A 21,607-nucleotide genomic window follows, 5' to 3' on the forward strand; every position below is an offset into this window, starting at 1 on the left:
GGGACTCGGTTTTCTTCCGACTAATACTATGGATGGGTTTAAGGTACGACAAGAGCTTTCAGACTTCTTTAGATCAGTAAGACTGAAGGTTTTCTTCAATTTGCAGGAGGACAGAGACAGGAGGAAGGGAGATACTGACTTCCGCCCAAAATCGACTTTTACTCCCATGAATTCGGTCCTACCACAAGAAGTTACCACTTTTGAGAAAGCAGTGGTTCATGACGTTGAAGTACTGGGAAGAAACCAAAAGAACCCCTTTAAAAATATGACCAGAGAAGAAAGGGAAGCCCTACAAGAACTCAAGGACAATCAAGATCTGGTCATAAAGCCCGCTGATAAGGGAGGTGCGATTGTTGTCCTCACTAGAGACGTATATGATCATGAATGTCAAAGATTGTTGAATGATGAAAGGAATTATAAAATCCTTCCTGTTGATCCAACCCCAGAATTGATGAGGGTGATCGGAATGGTGGTAGAAGAAGCTCTTGTGAATGACTGGATCATGGAACATGAAGCTAACTTTTTACTTAAGAAAGACCCTATTACACCGGCATTTTATATTCTTCCTAAAGTGCACAAAGCTGCTAGACCTCCACCGGGAAGACCTATAGTGGCTGCTATTGGCTCAATATTTGAGCCGGTGGCTCAATTTTGTGATTTCTTCCTGAAACCATTGGTTCAGAGTAGGAGGACGTATTTAAAAGATACTACTGAGGTCCTCAATCTCCTCACGAATATGGATTTTGATACGGCGGAGGAATATTTGGTGGGGTTAGATATAGAATCCTTGTACACCAATATTCCCCAATTGGAAACGTTGAGGGTGATTGAGGAACTTTTATTTGAACATGATTGGCAATATCAAACCCCCAGACCATTCATTTTACATCTGGCCGAATTGGCACTTACAAAGAACTTTTTTGAATATAAAGGGATTTTTCATTTACAGACCCATGGTACATCTATGGGGAGTGCATTCGCGCCGAGTCTGGCGGGGTTGTATGTTTCCTTTTTTGAGGAGAGATATATTTTCAATACAGACAATCCATGGACACAGAACATCCGTGTCTGGAAACGGTATATAGATGATGTCCTCCTAATTTGGAGGGGCAATGAAACATCTATAAAAGAGTATCTGGAATGGTTGAACAAACAGAACCCGTTTCTCCATTTTACTATGACCATCAAAGGGAAGATCTTCCATTCCTGGATTTAGTCATTTATCCTTCCGAAGGGAAATTGTCTACCAGAGTTCACCACAAAGTCACGGACAACAATGGATTACTTAATTTCGGGAGTTTTCATCCCAAATCATTTAGAGATAACCTTCCGGTTGGACAGTTTCTGCGACTTCGCAGAAATTGTTCTGAAATTGGGAAATTCAGGGAAGAGGCTTGTGGTTTGACTAAAAAACTTAGAGAGAGAGGATATCCTAGTAACAGTGGTCAGTAGGGCACAAAAGAAAGCTTATAACTGCCCGAGAGAGGTACTCTTGGAGAAATCAGGGAGACCAGTCAATAAGAACACGATATGTGTCACTACATTCAATACATCGTCTACGGCGATAAAACACATTATTTTAAAACATTGGCGTATATTGAATTCGAGTGGCTTAAAGCTTGAAAAACCCTTATTCTCCTTCAGACGAGGGCAGAATATTAAAGATCAATTGGTTCATTCCTGCACTTATAATTATGCTCGAGGGGCCCCTCAAGCTAGTGGTACTCTAGGACCAGTGATGGGCCACACACGATGTGGAGCATGTGATGTTTGTAAATTAACAAAGAACACCAAGAAGTGGAGGTTGGTTTGCATCATCCGTGGCATCAGAGAGTACACACAAATTGTAACTCTTCCAATGTTATTTACATTATCAAATGCCTGTGTAACTTAATTTACGTGGGGATGACGTGTAGAAAAGTGAAAGTGAGGATTATGGAACACAGGAGTAACATCCGCTGTGCCAGAACAAATACACGGCTCACGACACACTATGCAGATAGCAAACACACTGTGGAAGAGATATATTGGACGGTGTTGGACAAACCAGTTTTTCCACCTTCTGTGAGGGAGGTAGCGCACGCACTCTTTGTACGTGAACAGAAATGGGTATATCGCATTGACAGTCACATTACAGGGCTTAATGATGATATACCCTGGTTGGCTCTGGGCAAGAAGTAATATGCTAGGACTAATATCTCATCCCTCTCGGATGAGTTGGGATAAATGAGTGGATGAGTACTGAGCTATGAAAATGATGATGATACTTCTGTACCACTGGTTTGTTGGATTTGACATCATGAGGGACTGGTCTATGGGCGGTACCATTGACACTTCAAATTTGCTAATGTCAGCATGCTGTAGACACTTACATTAAAAGATTTTCATTGGTATTGGTAATTTTTAATGGACAGTAGAAAGCGCTTCTAAAAATTATTTGAGCACTTTAACAACACGGTGCAGAAAATAGGAATCACTAGTATGGCCATACAACATACGTTAAGTGGATGAGCTCGCTATGGGCGGGGGCAGACTCCTTGATAGGGGTTAGAATCATTGTGCTTCCTCTCGGGTTAGCGCACTAGTGTTTTCTGAGTCGCATTACGTAGCGCGGTCACGTAGTGATCACGTGTTCGGAAGCAGGATATGTAAGAAGCAGAGGAAAGAGGCTCTGGGCTTCTACGCGGCACTGGGAGAGACGGATTCTTTGAGCAGCGAACCACCCTTGACGAAGTAAGGTACAGGGGGGCACCAGTGCGGGGTGTGGGTAATCTACACGCCGATATTATATATCCTACGAATTTTGGATGAAGTAGGTTTGAATACCGAGTGGGGATGATTTACCTCTCATGGTGTGTGTTGTTTCATAGATTGATATTTGAGATCCTCACACAATGGAAGGAATGTTGGTAGGACAACTGTGTGGAAGGTTTGTCTCTTGAATTTATATGGTTGAGAATTGGGCATACCATTGCAATTTTTGATTAAAGGGGTACATAACACCGAAGTATATCGAAGTTCATTTGAGAGCACATGAGCGTAATGACAAAGATAGATAATGCATAGATTGGCTATGTTTGGTGATGCTCCGATTAAACTGGAGATTTATCTCTGATGGGATGAACAGCATGATTATTATTATGTTTCTACATTTGTCCCTACAGTGTGTGACTACAGGGGGTCGCCCTCTTCTCCTCTGCCTTTTAAGCGTCTGATTTAATAAACTCGGTAAGAGGATATTAGGAACGCACTGAAATAGACCAAAATAAACAGCACATGGGACGACAGTAAATGAAATTATATATGTGAATGGGAGACAGTCAGTTGCTGATATATCTATGGCCTGGCTGAGAGTTTTCTTTGCATGTGTTTTTTTCGTCTTGCACAATATGCAATTGCCATCTGGTGTGGGGTTCACATTAATTATGTGGGTCACATCAGGAAGAGAGCCAATGGTGCTCGGTTCCGCTGGGGGGGAATGATACCCCTCAATGTTTGGAACATTTAAGTCGTACCTATTGGGATGTTTGTGGACGCATGGCTTCTGGGGAGAGCACACTGTTACATTTGTGGATTTGTGTGATGTTGGTAAAGCTTGACAGTGGAGTCTTCTTCTGTCTTTTTTCTCTTTTTTTCCTACAGTTGAAGAGTAAAGTTACCAACATAAACAAGTCTCCAGTGGAGTAAGAAACCCAACTGGGGAGTTTTTTAAGGGGTAATTAGGATAAGAGCATAGGGATCCTTGTAGTCCTGATGAAGGCCGGATAAAGATGCTATAACCGGCTGAAACATGTTGACCTCTATGCAGGGGTGGTGAGTACATAATTAGCTTACACCACCATCACCCGTATATCTCTTTTAGTTCTGACTAGGGAATCTATGAATACAATTATTATACAGATATCCCTTAGTTAGTTTTAACTTTATAAGTTTCTGCACATTTTTTAGGATCCTTTCTTATTCTTGTTTGTCTCTATCATTGTTGTATTGTTTACCCCTCCCTATTGCTCCGTCTCTAGCGTTGGTCTGCGCAGAGACGTTAGTAGCAGCCCTATGATGAAGCATGCCACAATTTATTGTGGGTGAGGGCAGTTTTTACAAATGCAGTGTGCTCCCCGGGTGTATAACGTCCAACAAACTGAAACGACAGTTGACTTACCCTACCTCTTTGTTGTGTTGTGACATGAGTAGAGAGGAGGACGAGGTAGGGTGTATCCTTCTCCCCCTTTGTTGTTAGATTGTGTGGTATAGGGTAAATTGGAGGCAGCGCCAAAATTAAGATCAGTGAAAACCTGGTCCTAAATAGGCGAAACAAGGAGAAATGGTTTATTTCTCCTCGTTTTTGCTGTTTCCATGTGTGCTGCATTGTGCAGCACATGTAGAAACAACAAAACACCATTGATTGTTTTTGTGCAGGAAGGTGTCCCTTCCTGCACATAAACAATCATGAAAAAAGTGATGTTTTGCAGCTTCGATGTGTGCTGCATGAAGCAGAAGGGACACCTTACTGCAAATTAACAATCATTTCCCTGCAATGCCAACACCCTTGCACTATGGTGCAAGGGTGCCTGCATTGGTGCTTCTTGTAAATACGCTGCAGCCCTGCATTTCAGAAGTGGCGGACCATGGTTTTAAGCCAAGGTGGCTAACGCCATGCTCCGCACTTCCTAGTAAGTATGCCTCTATCTGGTGAATTTTTTTTAGTTCAAAATGTTAATGTTCACACTGACAAATTTAACTAACGTCTAAGTTTTTCCATTTTTTATCATTTGTTTTATTGAGTAAGAAAAATGAGAAACAGCAGTTTCCACTTTCCCTCCCCGTTTTTACATGAATCCCTTGCCCTAACCCTCTCCCCACCCTTCCCTTCATATTCATACAATACATCATTTTCATAGAGACTGTGAGGTTCTTTTTCAGAGTTGGGTATTTTCCAAATCCTCACTTAACTGTAAAGTAAAAAAAATGCATTAATGTGGCCTAAAAATTATCTCATAGATAATGTACACGTTCAGCTCCCATTATAGAACTTCCCTTAAAAGTGAAGTCAAAAAGGGCATTAATGCCTTATAAATATAACAAACAGTTTTCATTAATACTGTAAATGGTCAATTCCCTTTATAAGAGAGCTCTAATTCCTTATCTAAAATGTTCAGGCAAAAAAGACTATCAACATACTAAATATGCAACCGTTGGTGCCATCGTATTTAACAGTCCTACTTAAATTTACTTTTTAGCAGTATTTATAGTAGAGCATAGAAAACATACCTCAAAGTGCAAGTGCATCCATTCCTTTAGCAGCAAACTTAATAACTTCTTTTACATTTAAACTAGCAAGATATTCATAAAGTGCAACTGTATTTTTTGCCCTCTTTTTTATTTTTATTTAGGCGTACGTATGCTCCACCCACTTGGCGAATCAATTCTAGATACTAATCCCTTTCTTTCTTGCCTTTAACCTGCTTTCGTATATATATAGCCTTCTCTTAATTATAAGTCAACAACAATCGAGCTAACCATTGTTAAAATGAGGGAGGGGTAGGATCTAGCCAAGCAGACTCAACACATATTCTAAATACTGCCATTGCTATGCTAACAAACACGCCACCGTCCTTCACTTCCAGATTCGTTACTCCCAAAATTATTAACAAAGGGATTACCTCAACCTGCAATGATAGTTTCTTCTCAAAGAACTCCTCTATCTCTTTAATCAGTGGCCTGAGTTCTTTGCAGGTGGAAAACATATTTATCAAATCTGCTTTATGCAGTGCGCATCGCAGACAGAGCGTACCTTTCCCCTCACCCCATTTCGCAATCCGATAAGGAGTATAATAAAGCTCAAAGCAAGTTTTAAAATACTGTATCTGGAGATTAGTTGGCATTTAAATTGATAAGCTATTAGAGAAGGACCTTTGAAAAGTGGTATATGTAATGTCTAACCTCCCTTGCCACTTTATGGAGCATTTTTCCATATCGTCTTTCATATGCTCATTAAGAAGTATATATAGAGTCCCAATGCGGGGTGGGGATGATTGTATTATTTTATCCATAAACTCGCACTTACCAAATCTTTCAACCTGCCCTCCTTTCCTCTGCAAGTAATCTCTAATCTGAAGGTACTTAAAAAACTCACTATTAGTAAGGGGGGAATGTCTACTGCCAGTTCTAACTGTTTCAGGAAAGAATCGATGTATTTCGCAAAGAGGAGCGGTGAGCAGGGACACCCTTCCTGTGTTCCTCTTGTTATTTTAAAGGCCTCTGTCAGTTTTCCATTTATATATATTTTAGTCTTTGTGTCGTTATACAAGACATTAACCACCCCAATAAAGTTTTTTCCTATCCCCCTTTTACTCATTGATATTCAGAGAAACTACCAGGAGACTCTATCAAATGCTTTTTCAGCAGAATAGCAGCCATAGTGTCTCCTGACACCTGCCTAGCATTAAACAGGGTGATAACCTTTCTAATATATTTAATGGTGCCTCTACCCAGGATTTAACCATGCTGGCCCATGGAGACAACCCTATGAATAACCTGTGATAGGCGTTAGGCCAGAGCTTTTAAATATATTTTCACGTCGCCATTTATTAAAGTTATTGGGCAGTAGGACCCTGTTTCGTATACAGGTTTATTTTTTTGGAGGGGGAAAACTATGATCTTTGCGGAGGCCCATGATGAGGGGGGTGTCAGCCCTTCTGCGATCTACAAGAACAAAGTTGCAATGATTTCATTAAGCTGCTCTTGAAAAACCTTATAAAATTCAGTGGGGGGGAGGAGCCTAGCGCGCAACCAAGATGGCCGCGTAGGTGCGAGGCTCCCGAGGACCTCCGCGACCTCCTACGTTTATCCTGTCTTCATCCTGCATCGGTTGAGGGGACTGTGTCGGTGAGCCTGAGCCGAGGTGGTACCCGTTTCCCGTTTTCGAATCGGACCTCGGGTGCCGGAGTGAGCACCGATTGAAGTTTGTGGCCTCCTTCGCTCCTGACCCCGGACTCGCGTTTGGGGGCGACCCGGTGGCAAAGTGAACAACAACGGCGGGCTGGGCCTGGCGAGTCGCGTACCCCGCACTTTCACTTTCACTTTCCGTCTTTGCAAGTGGGATCGCGGCGCTCTTTGTGTTGGGGTGGCCTCGCTGGGTGACCCCGCCTGCCTGCCTGCTGTGGCCCACTCCGCCATCCTGGGGTGACCCCCGGAGCCCGTGGCCTTGATTGCTTGCCTTTTACTGCGTGGCTGGTGAGGGTGTGAGACCCGCGACGATGGCCACGAAACAAGATGGCGATCGGTTGAAGGCCAAGTCGACCCGGCGTGGCGCCGCACATCAGGCCAACATCATGGACCGCTACACCCTCCCGAAAGGATCTCCCGGTGGACCGCACAAGTCCTCTGAGTGCCCCCCGGATGCCCCGGATTTGCCCACAGAGTTGACTCTGCAAGACGTCATGGGTGCCATTGCTGAGATGAAGGCCTCGGTGGGCCAGCGGTTTGACACCTTAGCCCATAAAATCGACGCGGTCCTAGTTGATGTCAACCTGGTGAGGGCTGATCTCTCCAAGACCAACGACCGGGTCGATTCTTTGGCCCACACCGCATCGGGCCTCACGACTGAGGTGGCGGCCCTCCAAACGGAGGTGCACCGACTTCGTCAGGCTAGTGCGCTTATGGATCGGCGCCTGGAATATTCCGAGAGTCGGGCCCGGAGGAATAACATCCGCATCATCGGAGTACCCGAGGGACGGGAGGAAGCGGCGGCGGATCTTTTTGTAGAGGGCCTGATCGCTACCCATCTCCAGCCTCGGGGACTGAGTAAATTCTTTGCCGTGGAGAGGGCCCACAGAGTTCCCGGGGGAAGGCCGAAGGTCGGAGCCCCTCCGCGGCCTCTCATTGCCCGGATTTTTAACTTTCGGGACAGGGACGCGATCTTGCAAGCCTCCAGACTGCAAGGGCCGATTAAGCTGGAAAATATGGAGGTGAACTTTTATCCCGATTTCACTCAAGCGGTCCAGAAACAGAGACTGAGTTTCCTGGGTGTTAAGCGCCGGCTCCGGGACATGAACTTAAAATACGCCATGCTCTTCCCGGCCAAGCTGCGGGTAGAGGTGGATGGTCGCACGCACTTTTTGGATCGTCCCGAAGCGGCCGGGGACTGGCTGGACACTCTGTCTGGGGGTAGTGCTCGAGATGGTGGGGGGGGGGGCGGCGGGAGGAGACGGCCCACTGGATCGGGACTGAGGGGTTGATATTGGGCCTCACTCTGGACGACTATGATGCCACTTTCGACCAAGCTTCTGTCTTTGTTCTTTCCCCTCCCTTGGAGATTGTGTGGGGTCTAGAAGGGGTACTCTTTCCTCCTCTAGGGGGTCTAGCTAGTTTCACTATATAGGGGCGACAGGCACACTGCAAGTTGGGGGGGCTGTCTGGGCTCATGCAGGGGTACAGGGAGGGGGGAGTTTTGTTGGGGTGGGTGGGTTGGGGTGGGGTGTTGTTCGTTTCTACCACAAGGCAAAAGCATCGTTGTATCATTTCTAAAGTGCTCTCTAGGGGACGAGTGATGGCTTCTGTTTATGATGGGGGGTAGGGGACTGAGTCTGTTGTCCTGGAATGTTAATGGATTGGGGGACAGGATAAAACGAGGTGTGGTCCTGCAGTCCTTGAAGCGAATTTCGCCCGATATAGTTTTTCTGCAGGAGACACACCTCATTGGCAACTCCTTTTGTGCCATGAATCGACGGGGCTACCGCCTTGTGGCCCATTCGGGCTTCACGTCTGGTTCAAGGGGTGTGGGCATTATGGTTAAGAACTCGCTCCCGTTGGAGATTGATGAGGTGCACCATGACGACAGGGGACGTTACACGGTTTTGGTGGGTAGAATGGAGGGCAGAGTGGTCGTTTTCGTGTCTGTTTATGTCCCGCCGGGGCTGCAGACGACCACCTTTGCGGATCTAGGGCGCCTCCTCCTTGGCCTTCCGGAGGGGATTCTAGTGGTGGGGGGGGATTTTAATGCTGTGGTTTCCGGAACTGTGGATCGTCACCCCCCTAGGGATCTCCCCCGTGCCCAGGCATGGTTGTCTGGCCTCTTGGATACCTTGGGGCTGGTGGATTGTTGGCGTTTGAAACATCCCACGCAGCTGCAGTACACCTTCCATTCAGGGGCTCATGGTAGTCTCTCACGGCTAGATTATGTCCTGGTTCCGGCGGCGCACGTTGGGAGGATAGGGGAGGTGCGCCATTTGGCACGGGGTATTTTGGACCACTCTCCACTCTTGTTGCACTTCGATATTCTTCCGAGGGGAGAGGGTAGGGTGGTCCCGATTAATCCCTGGTACCTGCGTGACCCCACCATTCGCGCAGAGCTGGTTAAATCCCTTAAGCGCTACTTTGACGAGAATGTGGGGTCTGTGTCATCGGCGATCTCATTGTGGGAGGCGTTCAAGACGGTACTCAGGGGAGAGGCCTTGTCCCTTATTTCCCATTCCCGGAGGCGCGAGCGGGAGGAGGTGACTCGTGTTGAAGCTGAGATAACCGAGTTGGAGGGTGATCTAGAATGTGGGGTGACGGATGACAAATTACATGTTCTCCGACTCAAGCAAGCGGCTTATAAGGCCCTCGTCACGGAGCCGGCCAGGGGCCTCAGTAGAGAGCAACAGGGGAGACTGTATGATGTGGGTGATAAGGCTGGTAAATTGATTGCATGGCTGGACAAAAAGGAGAGAGCGAGTCGAGTTGTCCCGTTGATTGAGAAACAGAATGGTGTGTGTGTCACTGAACCAGAAGAAATTGTCTCCTGCTTTGCAGACTATTTCCGTGGGGTGTATTCCCCGGTGTCCTCCCGCTGTGAAGAGGATTCCCACGCCCTGCTCAGGGATATCGCGCTGCCTTCCCTTTCGGAGGAGGACAGAGTGTCGTTGGACGCTGCTCCAACTTCCGAAGAAATTGCCCTCGCCATACGTTCGGTCGCTTCCGGCAAGGCCATGGGCCCTAATGGTCTTCCCATCGAGTTGTATAAACTGCGACCGGATACGCTGCCACCGCATCTCCGTGCTATGTTCCTCGCGGCCCACTCGGCGGGTTCCCTCCCGCTAGACCAGCGTCTAGCTACTATCATGGTTATCCATAAGGAGGGGAGGCCACGGGACCGGGTCACATCCTATCGGCCTATTTCGTTATTGAATGCAGAGCCCAAAATCCTCGCCAAGGTGTTGGCCAATCGGCTGGTCGGCGTAGTGTGTGACTTGATTCACCAGGATCAGTCCGGCTTCATCCCTCATCGCAATACAGCGCTTAACCTGCGGCGTTTGCATGGGGTGCTCGCACGTGTCCCGTTCATACGAGAGCCGGCCATTTTGGCGTCCTTGGACGCCACTATGGCGTTTGACACGCTTGAATGGCCTTATATTTGGGCGACGCTCGCGAAGTTTGGGTTTGGCCCAGGATTCATCAGTTGGTTAAAATTGTTGTACTCTGGCCCGCTGGCGCAGGTCGTGGTGAACGGTAGAGTGTCGGCTTCGTTCGAGCTGGGCAGGGGCACGCGGCAGGGCTGCCCGTTATCGCCGCTCCTTTTCGCGCTCGCCTTGGAGCCCCTGGCGGAGTGGCTGCGGTGGGAACCTTCTATTCATGGTCTCCGCTGGACCCCCGAGTATGAGGACCGCGTATCTCTATACGCTGACGATATTCTCCTGTACCTGGCTTCCCCACGTAAATCACTGATAGTGCTGGTTGATGTATTGCATTCATTTGGTCTTAACTCCGGCCTTGTCATCAACTGGGCTAAATCGTGCGTCTATGTTCTCTCTGGGGAGGACCCTATCCTTCCGTGGGGCTGTCCTATCTAGATCGCCCCGCGGGGATTCCGGTACCTGGGTGTCTTCATTACCCTGGACGCGGAGGCCCGATATAGTCAGAACTTGCTTCCCCCCCTCCAGCGCCTGAAGGAGGATGTTGCACGTTGGAGGCGCTTGCCGCTCTCGCCGCTCGGCCGGGCGGCATTGTTTAAGATGATGTCCCTGCCGCGTTTCCTGTACGCTCTGCAGAACACAATGGACGTCGTCCCGGCGCGCTACTTTTGCGAGGTGGAGAGTTTGCAGCGCCGACTGTTCTGGGAAGGTAGACCGCGTATCGCCCTGGCGAAGCTGGCGCTCCCGTGGTATGACGGGGGGATCGCCCTCCCGGATATCAAACGGTATTATTGGGCCTCCCAGCTGGCTGCGATTAATCACGGCCTGTACGGGCCCGCTCTAAACCCGGCCTTTGAAATGGATAAGATGTTACTGCCGGGTGGTGATTATAACCGAGCGCTTTACTCCAGCTCGCTTGACGCACGTCTGACGGGCCCCACGCGTGTCATGGTACGAGTGTGGCACGCGGCTAATGTGGTGATGGGGTGGAAAGGTCGTTTGACCCGGGCGTCGCCACTATACGCATCTGAGCAGTTGGGCTCCATGTGGACCTCGAAGGGCTTTGAAAAGTGGGACATGATAGGCATCAGCAGGGTGGGTGATCTCTGGACGAGGGGGGGATTCAAAACGTTCGAGATGCTACGGACAGAATTCCAGTTGCAGGACAGGGAGTACTTTCGGTATATGCAGATCCATCATGCACTATGCTCCGTATTCCCGGACGTTGCCTCCATCCCGGAGTATTCCCCTCTGGAGGATAGAGTGCTAGATGGACATGTACCGGACAGCACGATTTCATTAATCTATAAAAAACTTATCAATGACCGCTCGGGACTGCTGACTAACCTTCGTGAGGCATGGGTGGCCGATGGATTGGAGCTGGATGACGAGGACTGGGTATCGGCGGTGGCCTCCCCGAAAGAGGTGGCCATACCGGCCCGCCTTCGCTTCGTCCAGCTCAAGATACTCCATAGGGTCTATGTTACGGGGCCAAGGCTACTGCGTATGGGATATGCTGTAGACGGGTTGTGTAAGCGTGGGTGTGGTTCTTTGGGGACCTTTCTCCATATTTTGTGGGAATGCCCGGAGGTGGAGCGATTCTGGCGTGGTGTGCATGAGGTCCTGCGGGTGGTTACGCGTGTGTCGCTGCTGCCCGAAGCGAGGAGATGCCTGTTGAATGTGTGGGAGCCAACCGACTACTCGGTGCCGCAGACGCGGTGGGTGACTCTGGGATATATGGTGGCCAAACGCGACATTGCTCAACTGTGGGGCTCCCAGAGGTCGCCGACTGTCTCGGCATGGAAGGATAACATGGATTGGTGCATGTTTCGGGAAAAGGTGGTGTATGTTGCGAGAGGTAAGCCTGGGACATGGGTGAACGTATGGGGCCCCTGGAACGGCTACCGCGGGGGAATCTGTACCCCGCCGTTATTGCCCGATCCGTCACCGGCCCCATCCCCTTAGCCAGTTTATCTCCCCGGTCCCGGGCACTGAGTCCACCTAATCCCAGTCTTGACCTTTTTCCCCCCCTTGCTACTCCTATGGATTGGTAGGGTCCCCCCCGCTAGGGGAGCACATGCTGCTGTTTCCGATTGTGGGTTGCCTTGTGGATTTGTTCTTGTGTTGTTATTCATATTAAAATGAAACCGTTATGTGGGCCCGGATGGTGTGGCTACCACCGCTTCTAACTCCTGTGCATTTCCCTTTGCCGCGGCATGCGCGCTATTGTTTGTATCACATGCTCCTCTTGCTTGCTAGCGGCCGGCCTGAAGGTTGTAGGCCCATCTTTGTATATTTTTTTAATTTTGTAATAAACGGATTAAAAAAAAAAAAAACATTCAGTGGGGATTAAGGGGCCGATTACAATTGCGGAAGTCCCATCACCGACAGCCATTTGGTGGCGATCCTTCTGCAATCGGACCCCGAGATTCCCCTCGCCACATTACCATGGCAGAGGGAATAGCGCTCAGACCGTGGTGGACGCAAAGACCATCCGCCACGAGACCGCAAAAGCAATCCTACAGATTGCCTGGCGGATGGTCAAGATAGCCTAAAATGGTGGCAGTGCCTAGCAGGCACCGTCCACCAAATTAAGATGCTGGCTATAGCTGACCTTTCCATGGCGGCGATTCCGCCATGGAAAGTCTTGTAGAGATTTGTTATGGGGGACCATTGTGGGCCCCCCTTGTGTTTGGGAGAGGTGAGGGTTAACTGGGGGTACCCATGGTACCGCCCCTACCTTTCACAGCACTACCTGGCAGGCACCGTGTGGTGCCTGCCACGTAGTGATATGAAATGCAAAACATGTTATTTTAACATCGTGGAGGGTGCTGCTGTCAGCAGCACCCACCGCAATGTTAAAAAGCAAAATCCGCCATGGTGGCAGTCGCATCCTGTTCAGGTGTGCGGGACCACCGCATGCATGGCGGACAGTCCCGGTTCCCACCAGAATGGCATGAGTCCGTCCGCCAACCTAATGACCCCCTAAGTTTTCCCTCTAGGCAAACTAGCCATTGCCGCCATTATTTCATTCCAACTAAGGGGCAGCTCTAGTTGCTCTCTGTCTTCGGATGAAAAGACCTCCCCTGTTGCGGTATACAAATCTCTTAATATTAGCTCTTCACGCTGAACCTCCGACTTTCGCTGATTTCTGTATATAAAGCTTGGTAAAATTTATATAAAGCTTCTCGAATTTGATCAGCTACAGAGACCATCCCAATTAGAGGATTCCTTACCATATTAATTTCACTTCTTGTGAGTTCCTGCCTAGTCCTTACTGCTAGTAGATGGCCCAACCTTTCACTACATTCATCGATTCCCTCCCGACGAGCGGTTGCTTTATCTACTGCCTTTTTTTAATAAGATTGCCCCCATTGCTGCCTTCTCAAGTGCCACTTCCATCTGGATTTCTTCTACCTTCTTTTGCTGCTGTAACACGGTAATTAACTTTTATTTTGCCTGAGCTATTCTTTGTCGGAGAAACCATAGCCCATCCTTTTCCATTTTCCTCTTCCTGATCAAAAATTGTATTGATTCCCCCAATGCCTGCTTTTAGAGTGTCTCACAATATGCCCAATGCGGCTGTTCCCATATTCCTTTGTAAGAAATCTGGGATCCACGTCCTCATATGTTCCACGTAAGTGTCATCCAACAGAAGTGCTCTTTCAAAGGTCCAAGAGGAGAATCTTTCCAGAAAACTCCCACCATCCACTTCTAGTACTAATGGGGGTGCACAGGCAGAATATTGAGTTTTAAATGTCGACATACACAAATATCGAGTTGGAAATATCGTGATGCAGAAATATCAACAGGAAGAATATTGTGGTTAAGAATATCGACTTGGAGGTAAGAAATATCGGTTTTGAACATATCAAAGTCATTAATATTATTTACAAAAATATAGTTGTTTAAAATATCGATGTCTTAATTAGCATTATGTATTTTAGTATGTATTTTAAAATTATGTGAACTATTTTTTTGTATAAGTATTGTTTTTGTTTTTTAATATATGTGTTACATTTTTAGTAGTTCATAATTTTATTTCAATTACATTTTGTATTTTTTAGTTCTGTAGCGGGTTGTGGGTTTATAGGGAAATAGGGTGGGAAGTAATTTAATTATAATGAGTTAATTATTATTTTTTATTTATTAGTATGAAATAAACGTAGATTTTATAGTGTTAATCGTGGGAATTAATTTATTATTAATTGGTTGTTAATTAATAATAATTAATTAATTGTAAATTATGTTAATTGTGCCATTTGTTTAGGAGCGGGTTGTGAGTTTATAGGGGAATAGGGTGGGGAGTAATTTAATGATAATGATTGTATTCATATTTTTCATTTATTCATATTTATTCAATTTATATTTCATAGTATTAATTGTGAGAATTAATTTATCACGAATTATTTATTATTTGCTTGTTGATTATTAATAATGTATTAATTGGTAAATCATTATGTTAATTGTGTTATATTCCTCCAATGGGAATATAAATGTTTACCCCTCTGCTATCCAACACTTGCCCTACTGTTGCACTCACTGGAGTGGGAATAGTAATTTTTACCTCTTCGCTATCCAACACTTTCCCTACTGTTGCACTCATTGGTGTGTGAATAGTAATTTTTACTCCTACGCTATCCAACAATTTCCCTACTGTGGCACTCACTGGAGTGGGAATCTTAAGTTTTACCCCTCTGCTATCCAAAACTTTCCCTACTGTTGCCCTCACTGGAGTGGGAATAGTAATTTTTAGCCTTCCCCATACAACATTTTCCCTACTGTTGCACTCACTGGAGTGGGAATAGTAATTGTTACCCCCTCCGCTATCCAATGCTTTCCCTACTGTTGCACTCAACAGAGTGGGAATAGTAATTTTTACCCCACTGCTATCCAACACTTTCCCTACTGTTGCACTCACTGGAGTGGGAATAGTATTTTTACCCCTCCGCTATCCAACACTTTCCCTAGTGCTGCACTCAATGGAGTGCAAAATTTAAGTTTAAAGACTATTAGATATTCTAATATTTTCATTTAGAATATAACGTTTTTTTAAGTAGTTTTTATGTTCAGAATCAGAAAAAGCTTTATTCGGTAAGAAATTTGCAAACCATAAAAGCATAAACAATTTTACATTTAAACATTTGTACTGTACATTTACAATGATTAAAAAACATAGGTTAAAAAGAAGATATTGTTTAAAAATGTCCAGTATTACCAATGAAGAAAAAATATGTGCAAAATCGCAATCTTAAATGGATAGGTAATCAGTTGGTTGTCATTTTTCTTTACGTAATCAAGGTTTATATATTTTATGTCACTAAAAAACGGAAAAAGAGCCCCCATCAGCAAAATTAGGATGCATTGGGGGATATTCCCAAATCAATGTAGGGTACCTTATGTTTAATAAAATCCGTCTTAGCGTCATTTACATAGTGTATTATTTTTTATAGTATAATTGAGTAGGAATATGCCTAGTTCAATTTTTTGTCACGTAAGGATAATTTGTTTGTGTGGTCAGATTGCGATCTTTTTGCACAATGAGTAGGTCCCTTTTATTATGGCAACAATAGCACATTTTTGTATTGAGACGTTTATCAACAACAAGGGGCATTTTACTATTCTAAGATGTCTGCCGATATGCCTCGTTATAACGAAGTTTGTCCATGATGCACGCCACCTCGCATTTATTTTATTTTATTTTATTTTAATCTGCATAAGAATCATGTTCAACTATATGACATGATCTCTCACAGTGCGATTCAAACATAGCATTGAATACATGGCCACATTAAGTGTATTATGTTCTGACCATGAACGTCGGTAATCGTCACCATTCAAAGATGTCTGCCATGACAACTACAATGTGATAACTTTTGTCTTTTGTTTGTGTTTAGTAATTGAAGCTTTATCAGTCATGGTTTCACATTGCACTGTTGGGTTACGTGAACAAGGCTTCTTTGCAAGCTGAAACGCGTCGTAATTAAACACCCTTGGATCCTCTGCAGTTTCCTGTGATTCGTTTACTGAGAGCGCACTATTAGTGACCTTCAAATTGGATTATTTTACCGGCGTGCTCCGCCGGTGCGTGCGCCACCTTCCTTGGGTTAGCCCCCGTCTGTCGACAGGAGCGACTTTGTGGAACTTTATGTATATGTATATAAAAGAAGATCTTGACAAATATGCTGATAAACATGAGGAGGTGGTGAAGACTAGGAAGCAGTCTAAATTCCAGAGGGACAAGGAGGACTATGCGCAGGGACGCATATTCACATATGCCAGGAAGTTTGACATCTTTAAGGAACGAGGACAATGAGAAATGGGAGCACAAAGCTCCGCAAGCCTAACATCATTGACATCAAAGGGAGCAAGTGACGTGGAGGGTGAATCAAGTGAGGAACAAACAACAAGGAATTTTTTAGGGGACATGAGATTGGTCCTACAACAGAGACTCTGGGAACAGAACCAACACCAATTTCAAGGCTCAAGATGAAGAGGCAGAGGGCGAAAATGTGTACAGCGGACACCAACATCAGAAACAAAAAAACAACAAGGAGAGGTAAAAGAAAAAAGTGGATCCGAGGAGTCAGGTACCAAAACCAGGAGCATGAGACAGAAGACCTTGAAATAGATTGGACGGATGTCCCAGAGGATAAGGAAGAACTGGTAATAATGAATTTATCCAACCACGTACTAACAAATGACACAATATCCCTGCTGAAACATGACATCAACTTCTGCCCTATACAATCGATGAACCTTGCACAGACCAGAATTGACCTTTATAAATACGTTAGAAAGATCAAACTGGCCAAGATCTTTAAAAAAACTTTATTGAGAAACAAAATCAGAAGAGAACTGAATTAAGCACTAAAAAATCATCTTTAAAGACCATCGATATGCCGGCACTCCTGACCTTGATGAATTTGGACGTGATGGAAGAATCGGATATGGTTGGTGAATCAACAGCATGCCCACAATTGGGAGCTGGGCTCAGTGGGAAAAAAACATCCTCACGCTTTTATCCACAATTACCACCGGGTAACAAAATCGACATTTTTCAAGAGGCAGTGGTTCAGGAAATTTACAACATCAGGGGATCAAAGTACAAGGATAACTTGAAGAAAGAAGAAAGAATACGTAATGGAAGCACATTCTCAATTGGAAAATAAGAAATATTATACCAAAAACCTTTAAAGAAAGTTTGGATAAAAGAATTTTCCAATGGCAAAAACAAAATCTAATTGATGAGGATGAGAAAAGATTTCTGATCACTGAACACCCAATTACGGCAACAATATATTTCTTACCCAAAGTGCACAAAAATCCACAAAAACCACCGGGCCGTCCGATAGTGTCAGCAAATGGATCACTTTTAGAACCCATAGCCAGTTATATCGACCATTTCTTGATGCCTTTTGTGCTCAATCTAAACTCATACATACAAGATACAACAGATCTCCTGAGACATCTGCAGGAACTATCTTGGCAAGCTTCATACATGTTAATCACGATGGACGTGATATCACTATACACTAACATTGACAACGATATTGGTCTGACTGCATGTAGCTTTTTTCTAAAAGAAAGGGACATCAAATTTAAACATCATAAACAGATGTTGATAGATATGATCCAGATGTGCCTTACTCAAAACGTGTTTCTTTTAGGAGAAGAAATCTATCTACAAATCAAGGGATCTGCGATGGGTTTCTCCTTCAGTCCGGGATATGCATGTCTCACTATGGGTTGGTGGGAGCAGCAGGTAGCATGGCATCCGAACAATGACAAATACGTGGATAAGATCATGAAGTGGTTAAGATATATCGACGACTTGTTTATAGTGTGGGATGGCACAGCACAAAAATTTGAGGAATATTTCAAAATCCTTAATTCCACGGATGCGCATATCAAATTCACATATAACATCAGTAATAAAAGAATTGTTTTTCTGGATACAGAGATATATGTTGCCAACAACAAGTTAGAAACCACATTACACAGAAAAGAAACATCCACCAACTCAACCCTGCATGCAAACAGCTTCCACCAAACAGCAGTAAAGGATAACATTCCATACGGGGAGTTTGTGAGGCTACGCCGTATTTGCTCGGAACAACATGAGTGGGAACAACACAGCAAAAACTCAGCAATGAGATTTAAACACCATGGATACAAAAAAGGGATTATCCAAAGATGCTGGAGGCGTGCCAATGAAAAGAAGAGACTCACTATCCTAAACACAAAAAACAAAGGAAGAAGCACAGAGATGGATCAATCGACACCTATAAAACTAATCTTGGACCATTCTAAGGAAGCAAAACAAATAGGAGATATTCTACGTAAGAACTGGAAGCTCCTACAACTAGACCCAGTAGTAAGTGAAATCATGGGGAAACACCCCAATATCACGTTTCGTCGTGCTAAGAACTTACGAGACAAATTAGTCCACAGTCACCATCAGGACAACACCAAAAGGAAAGGAATACAATGGCTAACAACCAAGGGTTTCAAAAAGTGCCACTCGTGGAAAGTTTGCCAAATAGCCAAAAATGTAACAGAGGTCTCACTTCAGGATGGAAACAAAAAATGGCTAATAAAAGAACTGATCACCTGCAAAAGCCAGTTCGTGGTGTATGTTATCGAATGCCCGTGCTGACTTAAGTACATTGGCAGCACCAAGTGTGAGTTAAAAAATAGGATACTTGAACATGTGAGAGCCACGGTGAATAAAGATAGGAGCAACACCCTTGCCAAACACATGGAAAGCCACCATGGGAGCGACTGGAAATTACTCTGTTTTTATGCTTTGGAGACAATCCCTGCACATGATAGAGGAGGAGATCGTGAAAAAAATTTGAGACGCCGCGAATCACGTCAAATCCTGAACTTTAGGACTTATACCCCTTGGGGGTTAAACCAAAGTGAAGAATTATATGTTCATTTGTAAGAATTCCGAACGATTCATGTCTTCGTTATGAGGCTATCTGTTTTGAGGAAGGGTACACAGGGGCATATACCAGAATGTCAACTGTAATGGGTTGCAGCCCATATCCCTTATACACTAGGTTGCTAAAAACATTGTGTCCCTGTCACTATGTCCAAGAGTTAACAATTCATACTGTTGGTTTCACAATTGACATGAGTAATATAAGCCCACCGGAGGGCAGATCACTGATAATTAACTATACAAAAGATTCTGACAATGAATAGTAGCCAACTGTACAGTTTAAATCTTGAAAAAAAACTATTGTTACCGAGATGTGTAAAACTCCGCTGTTGACGGAAACGTATACCTGCGGAAGAGAATAATTCTCCCTATGTCTGTTAGTTGGTTAATTGTCTTTTGAGTCCTGAATAGGTTGAGCCAAGGTTGAGCAATCGCATGTCTAGCCGCTGATCAATCCAGGGAGAGAGAGTGGGCCTAGAACAATCAGTCACACGCCATATTTTGCCCTTCACCATCCTTTCCCATTCTTGAGCCTTTCACAATGGTTTTCAAGGATCTAACCTTTGGTTTTTTCAGTGAATTTCTAGGTTTAAAAAAAAGTTAATTATGAGTGTATGTATGGTAGAATTACTTTATAATAGCTTGTGTTCTGACTTTATATTAGTAAAAGAATGTTTTTTATTGTAACAAAACAGGATATAGTTCACAGTTTGCTAAATCTTCAGAAAATGTATGTGAGTATTAAATAGATAAATATTCAATAGACATTGATTATATGCTAAGTTGTTGTAACTCTGATATGAAGACTTGTCACCAGCAATCTGTTTTTGAGGTGTCATTATCCTTGCAATGAAGGGTGTGCATAGTAGGGTGTGTGGAGGGGCTGACCACATCCTCTCTAAATGTAGGACAGCATGCCTTTCTGCTACCCCCTTATATAGTTTTTTAAATATAATGTTTTAATTTTCCACAGTAAACAGCATTTCATTTCTAACATTTCAGCAGCCAGCCAATCAGAGCGCTCACGAGACTCATGGAAGGCTCTTTCTCCCCTGAGAGTGTGAAAGCTCAAGGGAAAATCGGGCCTCTCAACAAATCACAGGGCTCCATGTTTAAATTGGCACTCTCGCGGGAGGCACACAGACCTTTCGTGAGCCCAACTGATGAAAGAACAAGTTACATACCTTCGGTAATGATATATCTGTAAGAAACATAAGTTAGTTATAGATTCCTTACCTTAGAATTACCCCTAGGCTTCAGACTGGGTCCGGAAAGTTTCTCGTCAGCAGTACCTCTGCGCGTCAGAAGGTGGCGTTGGTTGGCTCCGAGTCTGTCGTTGGCGTCGTGGTCACCGGAATGACATCGCGGTAGCTACTTAGACGCCGCCCTAGTGCGCTGACGTCAGTTCTATACACAACTTTCCGCGCCAGAAACGCAGAGCCATGCAAGACACTGACCACTAGTGCACATAACTAGGACCCTGAAAGGATGTTCTTAACCCTAGAAGTCAGTTTGCAGAATGGGGATGATGGGTGGGGCAGCAAGGAATCTATAACTAACCTATGTTTCTTACAGATATATTGTTACCAAAGGTAAGTGACTTGTTCATCTGAAAGAAACAGTTAGTTATAGATTCCTTACCTTAGAATAGATACCCCGGCAATACCAACCTCGGAGGCGGGTCTGCTAACTAAATTCAGACCAGTTAGTCCTGGAGAACAGAATGGCCAAAGAAGCCATCTCCCTGGACTTGGCCGTCCAGGTAGTAGTGCTTAGTAAACATGTGAAATGATGGCCACGTAGCTGCCTGACAAATGTCATTCAGAGGGACTCCCCGTCCCAAAGCAGTAGTGGCTGCCGTCACCCTGGTAGAATGGGGGCGCAGCCCCACTGGAGGCTGCTTTTTTGCTAGAGAATAGCAGGCTTCAATACACAAAATGACCCATCTGCAGATGGTTCGCGTGTGTAGGCCCGACCTTTCTTGGCGCCCACGTAGCCAACAAAGAGCTGGTCATCCACCCGGAACTGTTTGGTGTGATCCAGATAGTAGGAATGCGCATGTTTTGGGTCCAGACGGTGGAGCCTCTTTTCCTCTTTCGATGGTTGGGGAGGCAGAAAGAAGGTGGACAAAGGGATGGTTTGCTCAGTATGAAAGGAGGTAACCACCTTGGGAAGAAAGGATGGATGAGTTTTTAGGACAAACTTGTCCGGATGTACAGCCAGAAAAGGAGGCTTGGAAGAAAGAGCCTGGAGCTCACTCACTCTT

Source organism: Triturus cristatus, chromosome 2_1 (assembly GCF_964204655.1).
Source record: "Triturus cristatus chromosome 2_1, aTriCri1.1, whole genome shotgun sequence".
NCBI lineage: Eukaryota > Metazoa > Chordata > Amphibia > Caudata > Salamandridae > Triturus > Triturus cristatus.